The sequence below is a fragment of the Vanacampus margaritifer genome, chromosome 17, assembly GCF_051991255.1.
Source record: "Vanacampus margaritifer isolate UIUO_Vmar chromosome 17, RoL_Vmar_1.0, whole genome shotgun sequence".
NCBI classification, from domain to species: domain Eukaryota; kingdom Metazoa; phylum Chordata; class Actinopteri; order Syngnathiformes; family Syngnathidae; genus Vanacampus; species Vanacampus margaritifer.
The window spans coordinates 2,468,777-2,489,218 of record NC_135448.1 but is presented as its reverse complement, the minus strand read 5'-3'; the positions used below and the strand labels follow the sequence as shown (position 1 = coordinate 2,489,218).

The following is a 20,442-nucleotide window of genomic DNA, read 5'->3' as shown; positions in this document are numbered from 1 at the left end:
CCAGGGTTCGAATTCCCCCATTGAAATGAATGGCGGGCTCCCAGGGGTCGAATTCCCACATTGAAATGAATGGCCGGCCTACCAGGGATCGAATTCCCCAATTGAAATGAATGGCGGGCTCCCAGGAGTTGAAATTTCCCATTGAAATGAATGGCGGGCGCCCAGGACTCAAAATCCCCCAATGAAATGAATGGCGGGCTGTCAGGTTCAGATGTAGACATTTATCAAATAAAGAGAGAAGAAGCATCTGGTTCCAAATTTATTACTCATGATTGGTCATGAGGAAGAGAAAACTGCAGCCTTAGTTTGATCGGTACAGAGTCTCTCTTGGTTCATCATTCAAATAGTCCCCTTATATGTATTAATCGGGGCATCTGATTACATGACAGAAAGAGAAAAACAACTCCTATCTCACTTCACACTCTCTAATGCGGCATGCAAGTCCAGGGACCCTGGCGTTGACGTGCGTCACGTCTTCTTATCAGTTGTCCCCACTCGGCAGCTGAGTCGTCCACTTGCAACTTCACCAAATACAATAACACTCCTTTGCAATACATAGCAATCATAAACAGAAATTACTACACTATTACGTTGACTTGTGTTTCCCAAGAGGCAATTTACTTCAACACGGCAAATGTATAATAATCCTCCAAAATAATTCCTACATTTCCCTCCTGTTTATTCTACATTTGCCTCCAAAAATTTTGTCATCAAAAGAACTTTGATTTAAAGGTTTTATTTAGTTGAATCATTTACTGGATGACAAACTTAAACATTCCATCATGTCCCCTTTCTATGTTTTAAGTTTTAAGGTGTGTAAAATAGGACGGCAGGAGAAATTATCTCATCATTGGTTTGGTCATTAGTGTCCCCTCCATCACCACAATTTGCAGAAATAAGCAAAGGGTACATCTCTTGTAATTTAGAATTTGTGGGAGCGACGACGGTTGAGACAAGTCGGACGAGTAATGCGCGAATGCAGGGAATACAACAACATCCACACACCACAAGAATTGAGGTGAACAGAGTCATAGAAATCATGACAGAAAATACCAAACTTATATTTGCCAAACGTTTTTTCCCACCACTCGTCCCATGCTGAGGTGGACACACCTGAGTGTTCTTTCATCTTTCGATTCAGGGTGCGCAGGCCTTCAACGGCTCTCGTGAGGGACCCATCCGGAGATGTGTTGTTTGGTATAAATGTACAACACTGGTCCCCAAACATAGCGCAAACGCCACCTCTCTCTGCCAGTAGCATGTCGACCGCAATGCGGTTCTGGAACGCCATGAGTGATGTTGCAGCCAATTGTTCTCTGACAGCTATAAATCTTTCTTCAGTATAATTCCCCAATTTTTGTACATTGTAATGGATGTAGTTGATTCGGTCTACATTTTTATTGGGTGTGACCCATATGAAAATCCTCTATTCTTGTTTATCAGTGCGTGATTTGGTGAATGAATAGCCTTCACGGTCACAAAGACCACACAACATAGTACCGCAAATCTTATCCACTCAATAGCCATGTCGACCGAGAACCCCTAATTAGGTTAGGCGTCTTGGAAAACTTCACTGACCGCAGGTATTTTCAGATTCTATATATCTGCTCCCACCTTTGAATCAGACTTTCGCTCACCCTCCCTGTTGGGTTTGTCGGTTGAGATGACCTTTTTACAATGCGTAAGATGTATCCAAGTGCTCCTTGCTTCAATCTCTATGGCCGTCGGCGTGGTCAGCAGCACTTGATGATGGCCTTCCCACTTTGGAGAATTCCAGTGCTTCTTTTTGAGGCTTCGGATCAGTACCCAGTCTCCTGGAGCTACTAGTTCTTCCTGTTGGAGAGAAGCACAATCGCCTTCTGGTAATTTCAATTCATCTCTTTTCTCTAATGTTTTTCGCATGTAATCGGCCAAACTGGCTTCGTTGCCACTGTTAATGATAATAAATAATAATAATAATAAAATTTTTTGAGAATAAATTAAAGCCATATGTCGTATACATTCTGTGTATCCGTCCTACCATTCCCCCTGTTGACACATGGGTCACACCATGTGTCAATATAGCGGCCCACTTATAAAGATTTTTATTTAATTTAATGTCACATTTTCTTCGATGGCTTTTTGTTTGTCATCCTGTTGGGAAGCTGATTTTTCTAGTCGTGTATTTTTTCTATTGTGGGGACAGTGCCTCAAAAAATGCCCTGTCTCCCCACAACACCAACAGGTGACTTCTTTTGGGCCTGTGGCGTAGCCGCGCCCCTTGCCGGTGAGTCCTATTTTAAATTGAGGTCTACCCCTTCCTCGGCCCCTGTTTTGGTAAAAACCTTTTCCTCGTCTTTGAAAGTAGAATTCGTTCCCCTCGTTCTCAATAATAAATGTGTCTGTCTTTATTTTATCTTGCAAGTTAAATATTTTTTGTATATTAAGCTGGCCAGCAAATTCATATTTCAATATCCACAAATTTAAATGTTTTGTTTTAGAAGGACATTGGTTTTCTACAAACTTGCAGTCCTTACATGTTAACTGTTGTTTCGGGTCTTTCTTGTTGGCTTTTTTGCTATTTGTTTTCTCCATGTTGGAGTCAGCGATTCTCTTAAGGAGATTAAACTGACTTTAAATCCCCGAACAAACAATAATGAGGTAGCGAACCTCCACTCACACCGAGGTAGCGAACCTCCACTCACACCCCCTCTTTATTTACGCGCGTAGGACACCGTTGCCCTCTTTTATAGACTCTCTCTGTCTCTCTTTTATAGACTCTCTGTCTCTTTACGCAACATTGACTAGTATTCTTACGGTTTTTTATTCTATCCCACTTTTCCTCAATTTTATAGACTCCCTCTGTCTATTTCTCAGTCCCCTTTTCCTCAGTTTTATAGACTCCCTCTGTCTATTTCTCAGTCCCCTTTTCCTCAGTTTTATAGACTCCCTCTGTCTATTTTTCAGTCCCCTTTTCCTCAGTTTTATAGACTCCCTCTGTCTATTTCTTTTATCCACGGAGTTTAAATACGTACAGGACACCGTCGCCCTCTTCTCCACGGAGTTTAAACGCGCGTAGGACACCGTCGCCCTTAACTTTAAACGGACACTTATTTACCAAAAATCCGCCAATGAAAATATAAGTGTCCTACCAGTGTTGCCTTCTCTCTTCCTGGCTTGCTTCAACTTTCAGTCCCCAGAAACAGGGCCGAGGTCCAGTCCCCTAAAATGGGACAGCTGCCGTGGCCACGGTCTTTCTTGGTCGTCGGCTCTGCCTCTGGGCACCTCCGGTATGTTGCAATCCGGCTAAGAAGGACCAATTTAAATGTCAGGTTCAGATGTAGACATTTATCAAATAAAGAGAGAAGAAGCATCTGGTTCCAAATTTATTACTCATGATTGGTCATGAGGAAGAGAAAACTGCAGCCTTAGTTTGATCGGTACAGAGTCTCTCTTGGTTCATCATTCAAATAGTCCCCTTATATGTATTAATCGGGGCATCTGATTACATGACAGAAAGAGAAAAACAACTCCTATCTCACTTCACACTCTCTAATGCGGCATGCAAGTCCAGGGACCCTGGCGTTGACGTGCGTCACGTCTTCTTATCAGTTGTCCCCACTCGGCAGCTGAGTCGTCCACTTGCAACTTCACCAAATACAATAACACTCCTTTGCAATACATAGCAATCATAAACAGAAATTACTACACTATTACGTTGACTTGTGTTTCCCAAGAGGCAATTTACTTCAACACGGCAAATGTATAATAATCCTCCAAAATAATTCCTACACGGGCTCACAGGGGTCGAAATTTCCCATTGAAATTAATGGCAGGCTTCCAGGAGTCAAAATCCCCCAATGAAATGAATGGCGGGCTCCCAGGGGTCGAAATTTCCCATTGAAATTAATGGCAGGCTACCAGGGTTCGAAATCCACCATTGAAATGAATGGTGGGCGCCCAGGGGTCGAAATCCCCCATTGAAATGAATGGCGGGCTCACAGGGGTTGAATTCCCCCATTGAAATGAATGACGGGCGCCTAGGGGTCGAAATCCCCCATTGAAATGAATGGCGGGGGCCCAGGAGTCAAAATCCCCCAATGAAATGAATAACGGGCTACCAGGGGTCGAAATCCCCCATTGAAATTAATGGTAGGCTACCAGGGGTCAAAATCCCCCAATGAAATGAATGGCGGGCTCCCAGGGGTCGAAATTTCCCATTGAAATTAATGGCAGGCTACCAGGGTTCGAAATCCACCATTGAAATGAATGGCGGGCTACCAGGGGTCGAAATCCCCCATTGAAATGAATGGCGGGGGCCCAGGAGTCAAAATCCCCCAATGAAATGAATAACGGGCTACCAGGGGTCGAAATCCCCCATTGAAATTAATGGTAGGCTACCAGGGGTCGAAATCCCCCATTGAAATGAATGGCGGGCGCCCAGGGGTTGAAATCCCCCATTGAAATGAATGGCGGGGGCCCAGGAGTCAAAATCCCCCAATGAAATGAATAACGGGCTACCAGGGGTCGAAATCCCCCATTGAAATTAATGGTAGGCTACCAGGGGTCGAAATCCCCCATTGAAATGAAAAACGGGCTCCCAGGGGTCGAAATCCCCTATTGAAATGAATGACAGGCGGCAAAGGGTCGAAATCCCCCATTGAAATGAATGGCGGGCTACCAGGGGTCGAAATCCCCCATTGAAATGAATGGCGGGCGCCCAGGGGTCGAAATCCCCCATTGAAATGAATGGAGGGCTCACAGGGGTCGAATTCCCCCATTGAAATGAATGGCGGGCGCCCAGGGGTCAAAATCCCCCAATGAAATCAATGGCGGGCTACCAGGGGTAGAAATCCCCCATTGAAATGAATAACGGGCTCCCAGGGGTCGAAATTTCCCATTGAAATGAATGGCGGGCGCCCAGGAGTCAAAATCCCCCAATGAAATGAATGGTGGGCGCCCAGGGGTCGAAATCCCCCATTGAAATGAATGGCGGGCTCACAGGGGTCGAATTCCCCCATTGAAATGAATGACGGGCGCCTAGGGGTCAAAATCCCCCATTGAAATGAATGGCGGACTCACAGGGGTCGAATTCCACCATTGAAATGAATGACGGGCGCCTAGGGGTCGAAATCCCCCATTGAAATGAATGGCGGGCTACCAGGGGTCGAATTCACCCATTGAAATGAATGGCGGGCGCCTAGGGGTTAAAATCCCCCAATGAAATGAATGGCGGACTACCAGGGGTCAAAATCCCCCATTGAAATGAATGGCAGGAAACCATGGGTCGAAATCCTCCATTGAAATGAATGGTTGGCGCCTAGGGGTCGAAATCCTCCATTGAAATGAATGGCGGGCTCCCAGGTGTCGAATTCCCCCATTGAAATGAATGGCGGGCGCCCAGGGGTCGAAATCCCCCATTGAATTTAATGGTTGGCTACCAGGGGTCGAAGTCCCCCATTGAAATGAATTGCGGGCTCCCAGGGGTCGAATTCCCCCATTGAAATGAATGGCGGGCGCCCAGGGGTCGAAATCCCCCATTGAAATTAATGGTAGGCTACCAGGGGTCGAATTCACCCATTGAAATGAATGGCGGGTGCCTAGGGGTTAAAATCCCCCAATGAAATGAATGGCGGACTACCAGGGGTCGAAATCCCCCATTGAAATGAATGGCGGGTGCCCAGGAGTCAAAATCCCCCAATGAAATGAAGGCGGGCTACCAGGGGTCGAAATCCACCATTGAAATTAATGGCTGGCGCCTAGGGGTCGAAATCCTCCATTGAAATGTATGGCGGGGTCCCAGGTGTCGAATTCCCCCATTGAAATGAATGGCGGGCGCCCAGGGGTCAAAATCCCCCAATGAAATGAATAACGGGCTACCAGGGGTCGAAATCCCCCATTGAATTTAATGGTAGGCTACCAGGGGTCGAAGTCCCCCATTGAATTGAATTGCGGGCTCCCAGGGGTCGAATTCCCCCATTGAAATGAATGGCGGGCGCCCAGGGGTCGAAATCCCCCATTGAAAATAATGGTAGGCTACCAGGGGTCGAAGTCCCCCATTGAAATGAATTGCGGGCTCCCAGGGGTCGAAATTTCCCACTGAAATGAATGGCGGGCGCCCAGGAGTCAAAATCCCCCAATGAAATGAATGGCGGGCTCCCAGGGGTCGAAATTTCCCATTGAAATTAATGGCGGGCGCCCAGGAGTCAAAATCCCCCAATGAAATGAATGGCGGGCTCCCAGGGGTAGAAATTTCCCATTGAAATTAATGGCAGGCTACCAGGAGTCAAAATCCCCCAATGAAATGAATGGTGGGCGCCCAGGGGTCGAAATCCCCCATTGAAATGAATGGCGGGCTCACAGGGGTCGAATTCCCCCATTGAAATGAATGACGGGCGCCTAGGGGTCGAAATCCCCCATTGAAATGAATGGGGGCTTACAGGGGTCGAAATCCCCCATTGAAATGAATGGCGGGCGCCCAGGGGTCGAAATCCCCCATTGAAATGAATGGCGGGGGCCCAGGAGTCAAAATCCCCCAATGAAATGAATAACGGGCTACCAGGGGTCGAAATCCCCCATTGAAATTAATGGTAGGCTACCAGGGGTCGAAATCCCCCATTGAAATGAATAACGGGCTCCCAGGGGTCAAAATCCCCCATTGAAATGAATGACAGGCTGCAAAGGGTCGAAATCCCCCATTGAAATGAATGGCGGGCTACCAGGGGTCTAAATCCCCCTTTGAAATGAATGGCGGGCGCCCAGGGGTCGAAATCCCCCAATGAAATGAATGGCGGACTACCAGGGGTCGAAATCCCCCATTGAAATGAATGGCGGGTGCCCAGGAGTCAAAATCCCCCAATGAAATGAAGGCGGGCTACCAGGGGTCGAAATCCACCATTGAAATGAATGGCTGGCGCCTAGGGGTCAAAATCCTCCATTGAAATGAATGGCGGGCTCCCAGGTGTCGAATTCCCCCATTGAAATGAATGGCGGGCGCCCAGGGGTCGAAATCCCCCATTGAATTTAATGGTAGGCTACCAGGGGTCGAAGTCCCCCATTGAAATGAATTGCGGGCTCCCAGGGGTCGAATTCCCCCTTTGAAATGAATGGCGGGCGCCCAGGGGTCGAAATCCCCCATTGAAATGAATAACGGGCTCCCAGGGGTCGAAATCCCCCATTGAAATGAATGACAGGCTGCAAAGGGTCGAAATCCCCCATTGAAATGAATGGCGGGCGCCCAGGGGTCGAAATCCCCCATTGAAATGAATAGAGGGCTCACAGGGGTCGAATTCCCCCATTGAAATGAATGGCGGGCGCCCAGGGGTCAAAATCCCCCAATGAAATCAATGGCGGGCTACCAGGGGTCGAAATCCCCCATTGAAATGAATAACGGGCTCCCAGGGGTCGAAATTTCCCATTGAAATGAATGGCGGGCGCCCAGGAGTCAAAATCCCCCAATGAAATGAATGGCGGGCTCCCAGGGGTCGAAATTTCCCATTGAAATTAATGGCAGGCTACCAGGAGTCAAAATCCCCCAATGAAATGAATGGTGGGCGCCCAGGGGTCGAAATCCCCCATTGAAATGAATGGCGGGCTCACAGGGGTCGAATTCCCCCATTGAAATGAATGACGGGCGCCTAGGGGTCGAAATCCACCATTGAAATGAATGGCGGGCTCACAGGGGTCGAATTCCCCCATTGAAATGAATGACGGGCGCCTAGGGGTCGAAATCCCCCATTGAAATGAATGGCGGGCTACCAGGGGTCGAATTCACCCATTGAAATGAATGGCGGGCGCCTAGGGGTTAAAATCCCCCAATGAAATGAATGGCGGACTACCAGGGGTCGAAATCCCCCATTGAAATGAATGGCGGGAAACCATGGGTCGAATTCCCCCATTGAAATGAATGGCGGGCGCCCAGGGGTCGAAATTTCCCATTGAAATTAATGGCGGGCGCCCAGGAGTCAAAATCCCCCAATGAAATGAATGGCGGGCTCCCAGGGGTCGAAATTTCCCATTGAAATTAATGGCAGGCTACCAGGAGTCAAAATCCCCCAATGAAATGAATGGTGGGCGCCCAGGGGTCGAAATCCCCCATTGAAATGAATGGCGGGCTCACAGGGGTCGAATTCCCCCATTGAAATGAATGACGGGCGCCTAGGGGTCGAAATCCCCCATTGAAATGAATGGGAGCTTACAGGGGTCGAAATCCCCCATTGAAATGAATGGCGGGCGCCCAGGGGTCGAAATCCCCCATTGAAATGAATAGCGGGGGCCCAGGAGTCAAAATCCCCCAATGAAATGAATAACGGGCTACCAGGGGTCGAAATCCCCCATTGAAATTAATGGTAGGCTACCAGGGGTCAAAATCCCCCATTGAAATGAATAACGGGCTCCCAGGGGTCAAAATCCCCCATTGAAATGAATGACAGGCTGCAAAGGGTCGAAATCCCCCATTGAAATGAATGGCGGGCTACCAGGGGTCTAAATCCCCCATTGAAATGAATGGCGGGCGCCCAGGGGTCGAAATCCCCCAATGAAATGAATGGCGGACTACCAGGGGTCGAAATCCCCCATTGAAATGAATGGCGGGTGCCCAGGAGTCAAAATCCCCCAATGAAATGAAGGCGGGCTACCAGGGGTCGAAATCCACCATTGAAATGAATGGCTGGCGCCTAGGGGTCAAAATCCTCCATTGAAATGAATGGCGGGCTCCCAGGTGTCGAATTCCCCCATTGAAATGAATGGCGGGCGCCCAGGGGTCGAATTCCCCCATTGAATTTAATGGTAGGCTACCAGGGGTCGAAGTCCCCCATTGAAATGAATTGCGGGCTCCCAGGGGTCGAATTCCCCCATTGAAATGAATGGCGGGCGCCCAGGGGTCGAAATCCCCCATTGAAATGAATAACGGGCTCCCAGGGGTCGAAATCCCCCATTGAAATGAATGACAGGCTGCAAAGGGTCGAAATCCCCCATTGAAATGAATAACGGGCTCCCAGGGGTCGAAATTTCCCATTGAAATGAATGGCGGCCGCCCAGGAGTCAAAATCCCCCAATGAAATGAATGGCGGGCTCCCAGGGGTCGAAATTTCCCATTGAAATTAATGGCAGGCTACCAGGAGTCAAAATCCCCCAATGAAATGAATGGTGGGCGCCCAGGGGTCGAAATCCCCCATTGAAATGAATGGCGGGCTCACAGGGGTCGAATTCCCCCATTGAAATGAATGACGGGCGCCTAGGGGTCGAAATCCCCCATTGAAATGAATGGCGGGCTCACAGGGGTCGAATTCCCCCATTGAAATGAATGACGGGCGCCTAGGGGTCGCAATCCCCCATTGAAATGAATGGCGGGCTACCAGGGGTCGAATTCACCCATTGAAATGAATGGCGGGCGCCTAGGGGTTAAAATCCCCCAATGAAATGAATGGCGGACTACCAGGGGTCGAAATCCCCCATTGAAATGAATGGCGGGAAACCATGGGTCGAAATCCTCCATTGAAATGAATGGTTGGCGCCTAGGGGTCGAAATCCTCCATTGAAATGAATGGCGGGCTCCCAGGTGTCGAATTCCCCCATTGAAATGAATGGCGGGCGCCCAGGGTTCAAAATCCCCCATTGAATTTAATGGTAGGCTACCAGGGGTCGAAGTCCCCCATTGAAATGAATTGCGGGCTCCCAGGGGTCGAATTCCCCCATTGAAATGAATGGCGGGGGCCCAGGGGTCGAAATCCCACATTGAAATTAATGGTAGGCTACCAGGGGTCGAAATCCCCCATTGAAATGAATGGCGGGCTACCAGGGGTCGAATTCACCCATTGAAATATATGGCGGGCGCCTAGGGGTTAAAATCCCCCAATGAAATGAATGGCGGACTACCAGTGGTCGAAATCCCCCATTGAAATGAATGGCGGGTGCCCAGGAGTCAAAATCCCCCAATGAAATGAATGGCGGGTTACCAGGTGTCGAAATCCACCATTGAAATGAATGGCTGGCGCCTAGGGGTCGAAATCCTCCATTGAAATGAATGGCGGGCTCCCAGGTGTCGAATTCCCCCATTGAAATGAATGGCGGGCGCCCAGGGGTCGAAATCCCCCATTGAATTTAATGGTAGGCTACCAGGGGTCGAAGTCCCCCATTGAAATGAATTGCGGGCTCCCAGGGGTCGAATTCCCCCAATGAAATGAATGGCGGGCGCCCAGGGGTCGAAATCCCCCATTGAAAATAATGGTAGGCTACCAGGGGTCGAAATCCCCCATTGAAATGAATTGCGGGCTCCCAGGGGTCAAAATCCCCCATTGAAATGAATGACAGGCAGCAAGTGGTCGAAATCCCCCATTGAAATGAATGGCGAGCGCCCAGGGGTCAAAATCCCCCAATGAAATGAATGGCGGGCTACCAGGGGTCGAAATCCCCCATTGAAATGAATGGCGGGCGCCCAGGGGTCGAAATCCCCCAATGAAATGAATGGAGGGCTCACAGGGTCGAATTCCCCCATTGAAATGAATGGCGGGCGCCCAGGGGTCGAAATCCCCCATTGAATTTAATGGTAGGCTACCAGGGGTCGAAGTCCCCCATTGAATTGAATTGCGGGCTCCCAGGGGTCGAATTCCCCCATTGAAATGAATGGCGGGCGCCCAGGGGTCGAAATCCCCCATTGAAAATAATGGTAGGCTACCAGGGGTCGAAGTCCCCCATTGAAATGAATTGCGGGCTCCCAGGGGTCGAAATTTCCCACTGAATTGAATGGCGGGCGCCCAGGGCTCGAAATCCCCCATTGAAATGAATGGCTGGCTACCAGGGGTCGAATGGCGGGCTCCCAGGGTTCGAATTCCCCCATTGAAATGAATGGCGGGCTCCCAGGGGTCGAATTCCCACATTGAAATGAATGGCCGGGCTACCAGGGATCGAATTCCCCCATTGAAATGAATGGCGGGCTCCCAGGAGTCGAAATTTCCCATTGAAATGAATGGCGGGCGCCCAGGACTCAAAATCCCCCAATGAAATGAATGGCGGGCTCACAGGGGTCGAAATTTCCCATTGAAATTAATGGCAGGCTACCAGGAGTCAAAATCCCCCAATGAAATGAATGGCGGGCTCCCAGGGGTCGAAATTTCCCATTGAAATTAATGGCAGGCTACCAGAGGTCGAAATCCCCCATTGAAATGAATTGTGGGCGCCCAGGGGTCGAAATCCCCCATTGAAATGAATGGCGGGCTCACAGGAGTCGAATTCCCCCATTGAAATGAATGACGGGCGCCTAGGGGTCGAAATCCCCCATTGAAATGAATGGCGGGCTACCAGGTGTCGAATTCCCCCATTGAAATGAATGGCGGGCGCCCAGGGGTCGAAATCCCCCATTGAAATGAATGGCGGGGGCCCAGGAGTCAAAATCCCCCAATGAAATGAATAACGGGCTACCAGGGGTCGAAATCCCCCATTGAAATTAATGGTAGGCTACCAGGGGTCGAAATCCCCCATTGAAATGAATAACGGGCTCCCAGGGGTCAAAATCCCCCATTGAAATGAATGACAGGCTGCAAAGGGTCGAAATCCCCCATTGAAATGAATGGCGGGCGCCCAGGGGTCAAAATCCCCCAATGAAATCAATGGCGGGCTACCAGGGGTCGAATTCCCCATTGAAATGAATAACGGGCTCCCAGGGGTCGAAATTTCCCATTGAAATGAATGGCGGGCGCCCAGGAGTCAAAATCCCCCAATGAAATGAATGGCGGGCTCCCAGGGGTCGAAATTTCCCATTGAAATTAATGGCAGGCTACCAGGAGTCAAAATCCCCCAATGAAATGAATGGTGGGCGCCCAGGGGTCGAAATCCCCCATTGAAATGAATGGCGGGCTCACAGGGGTCGAATTCCCCCATTGAAATGAATGACGGGCGCCTAGGGGTCGAAATCCCCCATTGAAATGAATGGCGGACTACCAGGGGTCGAAATCCCCCATTGAAATGAATGGCGGGAAACCATGGGTCGAAATCCTCCATTGAAATGAATGGTTGGCGCCTAGGGGTCGAAATCCTCCATTGAAATGAATGGCGGGCTCCCAGGTGTCGAATTCCCCCATTGAAATGAATGGCGGGCGCCCAGGGGTCAAAATCCCCCATTGAATTTAATGGTAGGCTACCAGGGGTCGAAGTCCCCCATTGAAATGAATTGCGGGCTCCCAGGGGTCGAATTCCCCCATTGAAATGAATGGCGGGGGCCCAGGGGTCGAAATCCCACATTGAAATTAATGGTAGGCTACCAGGGGTCGAAATCCCCCATAGAAATGAATGGCGGGCTACCAGGGGTCGAATTCACCCATTGAAATGAATGGCGGGCGCCTAGGGGTTAAAATCCCCCAATGAAATGAATGGCGGACTACCAGGGGTCGAAATCCCCCATTGAAATGAATGGCGGGTGCCCAGGAGTCAAAATCCCCCAATGAAATGAATGGCGGGTTACCAGGGGTCGAAATCCACCATTGAAATGAATGGCTGGCGCCTAGGGGTCGAAATCCTCCATTGAAATGAATGGCGGGCTCCCAGGTGTCGAATTCCCCCATTGAAATGAATGGCGGGCGCCCAGGGGTCGAAATCCCCCATTGAATTTAATGGTAGACTACCAGGGGTCGAAGTCCCCCATTGAAATGAATTGCGGGCTCCCAGGGGTCGAATTCCCCCAATGAAATGAATGGCGGGCGCCCAGGGGTCGAAATCCCCCATTGAAAATAATGGTAGGCTACTAGGGGTCGAAGTCCCCCATTGAAATGAATTGCGGGCTCCCAGGGGTCGAATTCCCCCATTGAAATGAATGGCGGGGGCCCAGGGGTCGAAATCCCACATTGAAATTAATGGTAGGCTACCAGGGGTCGAAATCCCCCATTGAAATGAATGGCGGGCTACCAGGGGTCGAATTCACCCATTGAAATGAATGGCGGGCGCCTAGGGGTTAAAATCCCCCAATGAAATGAATGGCGGACTACCAGGGGTCGAAATCCCCCATTGAAATGAATGGCGGGTGCCCAGGAGTCAAAATCCCCCAATGAAATGAATGGCGGGTTACCAGGGGTCGAAATCCACCATTGAAATGAATGGCTGGCGCCTAGGGGTCGAAATCCTCCATTGAAATGAATGGCGGGCTCCCAGGTGTCGAATTCCCCCATTGAAATGAATGGCGGGCGCCCAGGGGTCGAAATCCCCCATTGAATTTAATGGTAAGCTACCAGGGGTCGAAGTCCCCCATTGAAATGAATTGCGGGCTCCCAGGGGTCGAAATCCCCCATTGAAATGAATTGCGGGCTCCCAGGGGTCAAAATCCCCCATTGAAATGAATGACAGGCTGCAAGTGGTCGAAATCCCCCATTGAAATGAATGGCGAGAGCCCAGGGGTCAAAATCCCCCAATGAAATGAATGGCGGGAAACCATGGGTCGAAATCCTCCATTGAAATGAATGGCGGGCGCCCAGGGGTCGAAATCCCTCATTGAAATGAATGGCGGGCGCCCAGGTGTCAAAATCCCCCAATGAAATGAATGGCGAGCGCCTAGGGGTCGAAATCCCCCATTGAAATGAATGGCTGGTCCCCAGTGGTCGAATTCCGCCATTGAAATGAATGGCGGGCTCCCAGGGGTCGAATTTCCAATTGAAATGAATGGCCGGGCACCCAGGGCTCGGATTCCCTCATTGAAATGAATCGCCGGGCTACCAGGGGTCAAAATCCCCCAATGAAATGAATGGCGGGCTACCAGGGGTCGAAATCCCCAATTGAAATAAATGGCGGGCGCCAAGGGCTCGAAATCCCCATTGAAATGAATGGCTGGCTACCAGGGGTCGAATGGCGGGCTCCCAGGGTTCGAATTCCCCCATTGAAATGAATGGCGGGCTCCCAGGGGTCGAATTCCCACATTGAAATGAATGGCCGGCCTACCAGGGATCGAATTCCCCCATTGAAATGAATGGCGGGCTCCCAGGAGTCGAAATTTCCCATTGAAATGAATGGCGGGCGCCCAGGACTCAAAATCCCCCAATGAAATGAATGGCGGGCTCACAGGGGTCGAAATTTTCCATTGAAATTAATGGCAGGCTACCAGGAGTCAAAATCCCCCAATGAAATGAATGGCGGGCTCCCAGGGGTCGAAATTTCCCATTGAAATTAATGGCAGGCTACCAGGGGTCGAAATCCCCCATTGAAATGAATGGTGGGCGCCCAGGGGTCGAAATCCCCCATTGAAATGAATGGCGGGCTCACAGGGGTCGAATTCCCCCATTGAAATGAATGACGGGCGCCTAGGGGTCGAAATCCCCCATTGAAATGAATGGCGGGCTACCAGGGGTCGAAATCCCCCATTGAAATGAATGGCGGGGTCCCAGGGGTCAAAATTTCCCATTGAAATTAATGGCAGGCTACCAGGGGTCGAAATCCCCCATTGAAATGAATGGTGGGCGCCCAGGGGTCGAAATCCCCCATTGAAATGAATGGCGGGCTCACAGGAGTCGAATTCCCCCATTGAAATGAATGACGGGCGCCTAGGGGTCGAAATCCCCCATTGAAATGAATGGCGGGCTACCAGGTGTCGAAATCCCCCATTGAAATGAATGGCGGGCGCCCAGGGGTCGAAATCCCCCATTGAAATGAATGGCGGGGGCCCAGGAGTCAAAATCCCCCAATGAAATGAATAACGGGCTACCAGGGGTCGAAATCCCCCATTGAAATTAATGGTAGGCTACCAGGGGTCGAAATCCCCCATTGAAATGAATAACGGGGTCCCAGGGGTCGAAATCCCCTATTGAAATTAATGACAGGCTGCAAAGGGTCGAAATCCCCCATTGAAATGAATGGCGGGCTACCAGGGGTCGAAATCCCCCATTGAAATGAATGGCGGGCGCCCAGGGGTCGAAATCCCCCATTAAAATGAATGGAGGGCTCACAGGGGTCGAATTCCCCCATTGAAATGAATGGCGGGCGCCCAGGGGTCAAAATCCCCCAATGAAATCAATGGCGGGCTACCAGGGGTCGAAATCCCCCATTGAAATGAATAACGGGCTCCCAGGGGTCGAAATTTCCCATTGAAATGAATGGCGGGCGCCCAGGAGTCAAAATCCCCCAATGAAATGAATGGCGGGCTCCCAGGGGTCGAAATTTCCCATTGAAATTAATGGCAGGCTACCAGGAGTCAAAATCCCCCAATGAAATGAATGGTGGGCGCCCAGGGGTCGAAATCCCCCATTGAAATGAATGGCGGGCTCACAGGGGTCGAATTCCCCCATTGAAATGAATGACGGGCGCCTAGGGGTCGAAATCCCCCATTGAAATGAATGGCGGGCTCACAGGGGTCGAATTCCCCCATTGAAATGAATGACGGGCGCCTAGGGGTCGAAATCCCCCATTGAAATGAATGGCGGGCTACCAGGGGTCGAATTCACCCATTGAAATGAATGGCGGGCGCCTAGGGGTTAAAATCCCCCAATGAAATGAATGGCGGACTACCAGGGGTCGAAATCCCCCATTGAAATGAATGGCGGGAAACCATGGGTCGAAATCCTCCATTGAAATGAATGGTTGGCGCCTAGGGGTCGAAATCCTCCATTGAAATGAATGGCGGGCTCCCAGGTGTCGAATTCCCCCATTGAAATGAATGGCGGGCGCCCAGGGGTCAAAATCCCCCATTGAATTTAATGGTAGGCTACCAGGGGTCGAAGTCCCCCATTGAAATGAATTGCGGGCTCCCAGGGGTCGAATTCCCCCATTGAAATGAATGGCGGGGGCCCAGGGGTCGAAATCCCACATTGAAATTAATGGTAGGCTACCAGGGGTCAAAATCCCCCATTGAAATGAATGGCGGGCTACCAGGGGTCGAATTCACCCATTGAAATGAATGGCGGGCGCCTAGGGGTTAAAATCCCCCAATGAAATGAATGGCGGACTACCAGGGGTCGAAATCCCCCATTGAAATGAATGGCGGGTGCCCAGGAGTCAAAATCCCCCAATGAAATGAATGGCGGGTTACCAGGGGTCGAAATCCACCATTGGAATGAATGGCTGGCGCCTAGGGGTCGAAAACCTCCATTGAAATGAATGGCGGGCTCCCAGGTGTCGATTTCCCCCATTGAAATGAATGGCGGGCGCCCAGGGGTCGAAATCCCCCATTGAATTTAATGGTAGGCTACCAGGGGTCGAAGTCCCCCATTGAAATGAATTGCGGGCTCCCAGGGGTCGAATTCCCCCAATGAAATGAATGGCGGGCGCCCAGGGGTCGAAATCCCCCATTGAAAATAATGGTAGGCTACCAGGGGTCGAAATCCCCCATTGAAATGAATTGCGGGCTCCCAGGGGTCAAAATCCCCCATTGAAATGAATGACAGGCTGCAAGTGGTCGAAATCCCCCATTGAAATGAATGGCGAGCGCCCAGGGGTCAAAATCCCCCAATGAAATGAATGGCGGGAAACCATGGGTCGAAATCCTCCATTGAAATGAATGGCGGGCGCCCAGGTGTCAAAATCCCCCAATGAAATGAATGGCGAGCGCCTAGGGGTCGAAATTCCCCATTGAAATGAATGGCTGGTCCCCAGTGGTCGAATTCCGCCATTGAAATGAATGGCGGGCTCCCAGGGGTCGAATTTCCAATTGAAATGAATGGCCAGGCACCCAGGGGTCGGATTCCCTCATTGAAATGAATCGCCGGGCTACCAGGGGTCAAAATCCCCCAATGAAATGAATGGCGGGCTACCAGGGGTCGAAATCCCCAATTGAAATGAATGGCGGGCGCCCAGGGCTCGAAATCCCCATTGAAATGAATGGCTGGCTATCAGGGGTCGAATGGCGGGCTCCCAGGGTTCGAATTCCCCCATTGAAATGAATGGCGGGCTCCCAGGGGTCGAATTCCCACATTGAAATGAATGGCCGGCCTACCAGGGATCGAATTCCCCCATTGAAATGAATGGCGGGCTCCCAGGAGTCGAAATTTCCCATTGAAATGAATGGCGGGCGCCAGGACTCAAAATCCCCCAATGAAATGAATGGCGGGCTCACAGGGGTCGAAATTTCCCATTGAAATTAATTGCAGGCTACCAGGAGTCAAAATCCCCCAATGAAATGAATGGCGGGCTCCCAGGGGTCGAAATTTCCCATTGAAATTAATGGCAGGCTACCAGGGGTCGAAATCCCCCATTGAAATGAATGGCGGGCTCACAGGGGTCGAATTCCCCCATTGAAATGAATGACGGGCGCCTAGGGGTCGAAATCCCCCATTGAAATGAATGGCGGGCTACCAGGGGTCGAAATCCCCCATTGAAATGAATGGCGGGCGCCCAGGGGTCGAAATCCCCCATTGAAATGAATGGCGGGGGCCCAGGAGTCAAAATCCCCCAATGAAATGAATAACGGGCTACCAGGGGTCGAAATCCCCCATTGAAATTAATGGTAGGCTACCAGGGGTCGAAATCCCCCATTGAAATGAATGGCGGGCGCCCAGGGATTGAAATCCCCCATTGAAATGAATGGCGGGGGCCCAGGAGTCAAAATCCCCCAATGAAATGAATAACGGGCTACCAGGGGTCGAAATCCCCCATTGAAATTAATGGTAGGCTACCAGGGGTCGAAATCCCCCATTGAAATGAATAACGGGCTCCCAGGGGTCGAAATCCCCTATTGAAATGAATGACAGGCTGCAAAGGGTCGAAATCCCCCATTGAAATGAATGGCGGGCTACCAGGGGTCGAAATCCCCCATTGAAATGAATGGCGGGCGCCCAGGGGTCGAAATCCCCCATTGAAATGAATGGAGGGCTCACAGGGGTCGAATTCCCCCATTGAAATGAATGGCGGGCGCCCAGGGGTCAAAATCCCCCAATGAAATCAATGGCGGGCTACCAGGGGTAGAAATCCCCCATTGAAATGAATAACGGGCTCCCAGGGGTCGAAATTTCCCATTGAAATGAATGGCGGGCGCCCAGGAGTCAAAATCCCCCAATGAAATGAATGGTGGGCGCCCAGGGGTCGAAATCCCCCATTGAAATGAATGGCGGGCTCACAGGGGTCGAATTCCCCCATTGAAATGAATGACGGGCGCCTAGGGGTCGAAATCCCCCATTGAAATGAATGGCGGACTCACAGGGGTCGAATTCCACCATTGAAATGAATGACGGGCGCCTAGGGGTCGAAATCCCCCATTGAAATGAATGGCGGGCTACCAGGGGTCGAATTCACCCATTGAAATGAATGGCGGGCGCCTAGGGGTTAAAATCCCCCAATGAAATGAATGGCGGACTACCAGGGGTCGAAATCCCCCATTGAAATGAATGGCGGGAAACCATGGGTCAAAATCCTCCATTGAAATGAATGGCGGGCTCCCAGGTGTCGAATTCCCCCATTGAAATGAATGGCGGGCGCCCAGGGTTCAAAATCCCCCATTGAATTTAATGGTAGGCTACCAGGGGTCGAAGTCCCCCATTGAAATGAATTGCGGGCTCCCAGGGGTCGAATTCCCCCATTGAAATGAATGGCGGGCGCCCAGGGGTCGAAATCCCCCATTGAAATTAATGGTAGGCTACCAGGGGTCGAATTCACCCATTGAAATGAATGGCGGGTGCCTAGGGGTTAAAATCCCCCAATGAAATGAATGGCGGACTACCAGGGGTCGAAATCCCCCATTGAAATGAATGGCGGGTGCCCAGGAGTCAAAATCCCCCAATGAAATGAAGGCGGGCTACCAGGGGTCGAAATCCACCATTGAAATTAATGGCTGGCGCCTAGGGGTCGAAATCCTCCATTGAAATGTATGGCGGGGTCCCAGGTGTCGAATTCCCCCATTGAAATGAATGGCGGGCGCCCAGGGGTCAAAATCCCCCAATGAAATGAATAACGGGCTACCAGGGGTCGAAATCCCCCATTGAATTTAATGGTAGGCTACCAGGGGTCGAAGTCCCCCATTGAATTGAATTGCGGGCTCCCAGGGGTCGAATTCCCCCATTGAAATGAATGGCGGGCGCCCAGGGGTCGAAATCCCCCATTGAAAATAATGGTAGGCTACCAGGGGTCGAAGTCCCCCATTGAAATGAATTGCGGGCTCCCAGGGGTCGAAATTTCCCACTGAAATGAATGGCGGGCGCCCAGGAGTCAAAATCCCTCAATAAAATGAATGGCGGGCTCCCAGGGGTCGAAATTTCCCATTGAAATTAATGGCGGGCGCCCAGGAGTCAAAATCCCCCAATGAAATGAATGGCGGGCTCCCAGGGGTCGAAATTTCCCATTGAAATTAATGGCAGGCTACCAGGAGTCAAAATCCCCCAATGAAATGAATGGTGGGCGCCCAGGGGTCGAAATCCCCCATTGAAATGAATGGCGGGCTCACAGGGGTCGAATTCCCCCATTGAAATGAATGACGGGCGCCTAGGGGTCGAAATCCCCCATTGAAATGAATGGGGGCTTACAGGGGTCGAAATCCCCCATTGAAATGAATGGCGGGCTCACAGGGGTCGAATTCCCCCATTGAAATGAATGACGGGCGCCTAGGGGTCGAAATCCCCCATTGAAATGAATGGCGGACTCACAGGGGTCGAATTCCACCATTGAAATGAATGACGGGCGCCTAGGGGTCGAAATCCCCCATTGAAATGAATGGCGGGCTACCAGGGGTCGAATTCACCCATTGAAATGAATGGCGGGCGCCTAGGGGTTAAAATCCCCCAATGAAATGAATGGCGGACTACCAGGGGTCGAAATCCCCCATTGAAATGAATGGCGGGAAACCATGGGTCGAAATCCTCCATTGAAATGAATGGTTGGCGCCTAGGGGTCGAAATCCTCCATTGAAATGAATGGCGGGCTCCCAGGTGTCGAATTCCCCCATTGAAATGAATGGCGGGCGCCCAGGGGTCGAAATCCCCCATTGAATTTAATGGTAGGCTACCAGGGGTCGAAGTCCCCCATTGAAATGAATTGCGGGCTCCCAGGGGTCGAATTCCCCCATTGAAATGAATGGCGGGCGCCCAGGGGTCGAAATCCCCCATTGAAATTAATGGTAGGCTACCAGGGGTCGAATTCACCCATTGAAATGAATGGCGGGTGCCTAGGGGTTAAAATCCCCCAATGAAATGAATGGCGGACTACCAGGGGTCGAAATCCCCCATTGAAATGAATGGCGGGTGCCCAGGAGTCAAAATCCCCCAATGAAATGAAGGCGGGCTACCAGGGGTCGAAATCCACCATTGAAATTAATGGCTGGCGCCTAGGGGTCGAAATCCTCCATTGAAATGTATGGCGGGGTCCCAGGTGTCGAATTCCCCCATTGAAATGAATGGCGGGCGCCCAGGGGTCAAAATCCCCCAATGAAATGAATAACGGGCTACCAGGGGTCGAAATCCCCCATTGAATTTAATGGTAGGCTACCAGGGGTCGAAGTCCCCCATTGAATTGAATTGCGGGCTCCCAGGGGTCGAATTCCCCCATTGAAATGAATGGCGGGCGCCCAGG

General features: G+C 50.9%; 1 long non-coding RNA gene across 1 annotated transcript; it reads right to left on the bottom strand.

The window, feature by feature from the left end:
- Positions 1-246: 246 nt before the first annotated feature.
- LOC144037519 (uncharacterized) lies at positions 247-3,766 on the bottom strand. Its single transcript, XR_013288935.1, has 2 exons — positions 3,132-3,766; positions 247-1,833 (listed from the first exon to the last, which is right to left on the bottom strand). It is a non-coding gene; the product is annotated as an uncharacterized LOC144037519 (long non-coding RNA).
- Between the last annotated feature and the right edge of the window lie 16,676 nt (positions 3,767-20,442).